The 5,370-nt window shown below is 35.2% G+C and overlaps 1 non-coding gene across 1 annotated transcript; it reads right to left on the reverse strand.

Moving 5' to 3' along the window:
- Positions 1-932: 932 nt before the first annotated feature.
- Positions 933-1,044, reverse strand: LOC134381363 (U6 spliceosomal RNA). The gene has a single exon (XR_010023961.1). It is a non-coding gene; the product is annotated as a U6 spliceosomal RNA (small nuclear RNA).
- Positions 1,045-5,370: the final 4,326 nt, after the last annotated feature.

Raw genomic sequence — 5,370 nt, forward strand, 5'->3', positions numbered from 1 at the left:
TTCTTTTTTAAATCTATGGCACAACCACTAAGAGTAATTCACTATCAGAAATCTTACCTGGATTGTTAGTTAGCGAAGAATCTGTAGGTGTCTTTTGCTCTGTATATTTGAACAATAGCTGGAGATTGCTATGTATGAGAAGACATGATAAATAAAATCACTATTTTAATATTGATAGAAAAAAACACTTACAAAATATACTTGGAGAGTATTTCAGACAATATAAGAGCTAATGCCAGACCTTCAATTATGCCATACACTTCAAATTTGTAAGCTCTACAAACTTTTAATTAAGCTTGTAATTAAAGAACAGTAAAGCGGGAACACTCATGAATTAAGGGCAGTCTAGCTCAGTAAATTAAATAGAGCTAGCTTGGCATAATGGAAAGTACCCTGAACTCAGAGGTCGTCCTAGCTCTGTAACCAACAGAAATTTATTCTTGGACAAGTCCCTACCCTTATACTCAAAGCTACTTCTAAAAAACAAAAATTTTACTACATTATTTCACTTGGTAGTTATAAACATTTAATGATATAATATTTTTAAAAACCTCAGAGAAACAGTGAAGCAATGAAATGATTTGTTCTTAAACTTTATTGCTGAAACTATTTTGGAATCCCCAATAAAACTCAAAGTGTGCGTTTTTGTAGATTCTAATATCCAAATGTTGTTGTTTTTGGAAAATGTCAGTAAGTCCTAATTGGGGGTATTAGCTGTTCTCTACTTTGTGGCTTATAATTTGGGGCATCTCAGCTATTTTATAATTTGTAATTGAATTTATTGATAAATATATTGTCTCATTTAACTTGATAACGAAATTGTCCCTGATCGGTGAGCCAATCAATGTTGGATGTCACTCATTTTCTTTGACTCATACACTGTTTCCTTGGAGCTAGTCAGGAAACAGTCAAATAACCTTCCAGGGACTGCACAAAATATGGAATGATTCATCAACTTGCGTGTCATCCTTGCAAAGGGACCAGGATAATCTTCTCCGTATGGTTCCAACTTTAGTATATGTGCTGCTGACATGACCCAAGCACAAAACCCTACTTTCACGCATGGATACTGAAGAGACATGAATGGGGCCTTGCTCGCTCAAACCCAACTAACCTACTTTAAATTCAGAGAAGTCTCTTGAATGCCTTCCTTGTGAGGCAGAATTTGAAAATATTTTGAAAACTGAAGGTAGAGATGCAAGTAGCTTGACAGGTTTTCATTATTATTGAAATCAGATCACTTGAGGAACCAACAGTAAGCTGACACCCACTACTCCATAGAAGCACAATATGGGACCATCTACACCCTAGGAAAATGTACTACACAGGATACAAAGGGTCTTTGGGGTACATGTTCGGTAGCAAATAAGAAAAGAAATTCTGTTCTCTTCCTGCAATGTCATTTCAACTTCTCTGACACTTTAGAACAACCCCAACTAAATATCTGCTAGGAGAAAAGACAAACAAGGGCCTCAAAGGATAACCCACTGAGAAGATCTAGGCTAAGACATGGGCTCCAAGTAAGGCTTGGAGTGTTGGGGGAAGGGTCCCTCTACTTAGTATGCATGTGGCTAAAGCTAGGAATCCCAACTGCCAAAATAGACAGCTGGTGCTTTGGGAACAATGGCTGAGAACTCGAGCATATATATGGTAACTTAAAAAAAGTGTAACTCTGAAGTCTACGTATGGGTCACCATGAAGAGTGAGGGATCTGCATAAGTTAGGGTATCCTGGTGGCAAAGGGCAATCATTACGGAACTACAGGACTAGTTTCAACAGTAACACTGAAGCAACAGAATCAACAGGAGGAAGAGAATGATCAGAATACGTCCCCTTTTCCCTCTTTGTCTGACTTGTGAAAGTGGATTGTTTTCCTTGGACTTAGAGGACCACTTAGGTTCTTGGAAAATTCAAGGAGGTGAGAATAGGAGATAGCTCCCAGTGAAAAGTACAAGATTCTCTGCTAAATTGTACATTTCAAGACCCAAATAACTAATTAGAAAAATCAAAGATGTGACAAATTTTACCACATGCACAAAAGTTATACTTGGAATGAAATGCATAATCTTGGAATCCCTAAAGATAAATGTCTTTAAAATCCTGAGAAAAAGAATCCTGTACCCATTGCTACTTCTAACTAGTCTAGCCTTTTGCTTGGCTTCTGGCTGGTGAAATAGACTAATTCATTACTTTTCCCAAACTAGCTGAACCAAATTATGAAATCTCACCAGATGTATAAGATGTAATAGTTATAATTACTTTAAACTTCAATTTAGCATTTTAATGCAAACACTTACCCATAACAACCACTAGCAAGAGCATATTCTTCTGCAGTCCTTCCAAAGATATCTTCAGAAAAGGCATCAATACCTTGCTCAAGAAGAAGCCTGACTGTATTTGTTGATCTATAGTTTACAGCAAACATGAGGGCTGTTCTAAAAGAGCAGAGAGAGAACTTCACCCATAGGAACTTTAATACATTTACTTAAACAGCTCATTTGACATACTTTACCAGTTGAATGACATGCTGGTCTGTATAGACTTGACCACTTACAGGTACTAACAGACATAAGCATGTTGGGTACTAATCTTTGTAAATCACCTCCAAGGATGAACAGAAGGGACAAAAAGGAAGTCTTTTTCTCCAGTGGGGTATTACACAGTAGAAGGTGCTAATTTAAGTCCTTTAGTGGACAACAATTTATACTGAGGTCACTTATCTGAACTAAGTAATGAATTCTCCATTTCCTCCCTAGTCTCATATAATATATCGTAACGCAAAGTCATCTAGGGGTCAGATAACTAAGAGCTATTTAAAGGCTTAACAAAAATAATATCAATAATAATGATAATAATAATACTCATAATAGTTTCACTTAATGATACTAATAAGCATTGCTAGGCACTGAATTATATGCTATATATATAATTTTACTGACACATTACCACTCCTGAAGGATATGTTATTCTCTTTTTCATATCAGGGAACATACTTGGTGATAAGTACTGTTCCTGAGGTCAAACCCTAGCAAGTGGAAAAGCTAGGAATTAAATTCAGTCTCATGTGACTCAATAAGCCTATCTCTTTCCTCTTTATCACCTACGTATGACTTGTTTTCAATAAAGAAAAAATTTATCCAATTAAAGCTATCTTTCTTCCCTCTGCCATACTAATTAAAAATAAAAACATCAAAATACACTAGAAATGAAAAAAAAAAAAAAAAAACCTGATGGACACACAATATCTGGTAACAGCAATTAATAGTGGCTTAAGGATAATCTAACATCAATATTCTTCAAGGAAAGCAATTTAAGAGTCATGCAAAAGGGCAAATTATTTTCAACTCTTACTTATGTTTAATCACCATTTTAAAGGGAAAGAGTATAAGGATCAGTCTTCAGAAAATACTATAAAATGGTTAAGAAGTTCAGTAGTGAGTCAGGTTAATTGAAAAGTTAACGTCCAAACTTTATGAAGATAATAAAACTAATATGAAACCCTTTAGCTAATATAAGATCATAAGACCACAAAATCATGTTACAATAACAAACATCAGTCAATATTACAAGGGAATATGAATCCCACTATATAGTATTCTTCATGCTGCCCAGTCCAAATAGTTGATTTTCTACCTAACGGATGACTTGTGTTTATATTTTTCACTCTATCCCAGTAATTATATGGTGACCTTCTTCTTAATTTAATATATCTGGCTTTAGTGACTATTACCATTCTAGAACAACATTAAAGTTTAAAAGAAAAAAATGTACTACTGTACCTTTTCATCTCATCAAACACATGTATATTTGCTCCTTTCTGTACTAAAAATTCCACCATCGGCTGATTGCTTTTACAGCAAGTAAAAGTGGTGTTAGCTTTTCCTGTAAAACAGCAAAAACAATTTACAATTTACAAAATTACATATGTCTCAACTAAATCGAAAACCTCATAAAAGGTCCTATAAACTTAAATATATAATACACAAAGTAAATAACAGGTGGTCCTTCCTTCTCAACCCTCTGTGCTTTCACATGTTCCACTCTTCACCTTTGAAATGCCCTTCCTCTGCCTGATCACAGTAACCCCGGTCATCTCCAACACTCACATCAAACATTTGCGCGGTCCAAGAATCTTTCCTTCTACCACAGCTTTCACCATGGTATGTTGTAGTTGCATTACTGTTTCCTATCTAGACCAAGAGCTTCTTGAGGGCAGGTGCTGTATCTTTTATCTCTATGGCCCAAACCATAACACACAGAAGTAAACGTTTAAAGCATTTCTTAATCAATGACCTAAATTATCATCTCTTAGAGCCGTGTTTCTTAAACTATATTCCAACAAGTATTTACTTTACCATAAGTACTATGCCCCAACAGAAAGATCCCATGTTCATCTCCATTTCAGAAGTATTACAAATATGTGCATTACATGTCCAGTATTAAAGAAATCTCTTTCATTGGCTTAACCACTAGTTGACAATATTTCTTTTGTGGCAAATATTAACATTTGAGGAATTAAGAGTTTCAGGGATATAGTTTTGAGAGCTTTCTAATAAAGGTGGAGGTTCCTTCCAGGTTATACAAACTTGCTTGATTCTCTACTCAGTGTTGTCAGGATCCCAAATTCTAATGTCAAGCACGCCTGCTCCAAATGAGTCACTAAGGAAATCATCGCTATATTTTAAAATATAGGCTTCGAATGAACTTTGATTGTTTGTTGTTAAGCGGTCCATGGGTCTTCTCATAACACAAGATGGTAGATTTTTATCTTAGTTGTTAGAAAGATAAGTACATAACTTTATTTTCAATTATAATCATAATCCTGGGTCCTAATGCATATTTACTTTTTAAATCCATTTTTATTCAGGTTTCCATTTTAATTGCTCTTTAAAATTATTTATCTTAGGCAAGATATAAATCAGAAATAAAAATACAACAATTATCAATAAAAAAAATTCTAATACTTAAACATATGTATTACTTTAGCATAATGACAACCACTAAATCTCTTGTGTTTTTAAGGGACAATGGTGAAGAGAATGATACAAAATTGTCTACAATGTGCATAATCTATCCCACTACAACCAGGATGAGATGGGTTGAATGTGTCTGTGAAATTTTCATGGATTAGAAACTTAATCCCCATATGACAGTGCTAAAAAGGTGAGAAACTTTATTATGATGATGGAAAGATGGGACACCTTTAAGAGGTGATTAGACTGTGAGGACTGTAACCTTGTGAATGGACTCGATCTGTTCATGGAGTAATGGGAGTGGTTCAATGGCTTCACAAGGAGAGCGAGTGAGCAGCTCAGCTCTCTCTTGCTCAGCCATCTGCCAGGTGATACCCTGCATCTCTATAGAGCCACC

This window comes from Cynocephalus volans, chromosome 6 (assembly GCF_027409185.1).
Source record: "Cynocephalus volans isolate mCynVol1 chromosome 6, mCynVol1.pri, whole genome shotgun sequence".
NCBI lineage: Eukaryota > Metazoa > Chordata > Mammalia > Dermoptera > Cynocephalidae > Cynocephalus > Cynocephalus volans.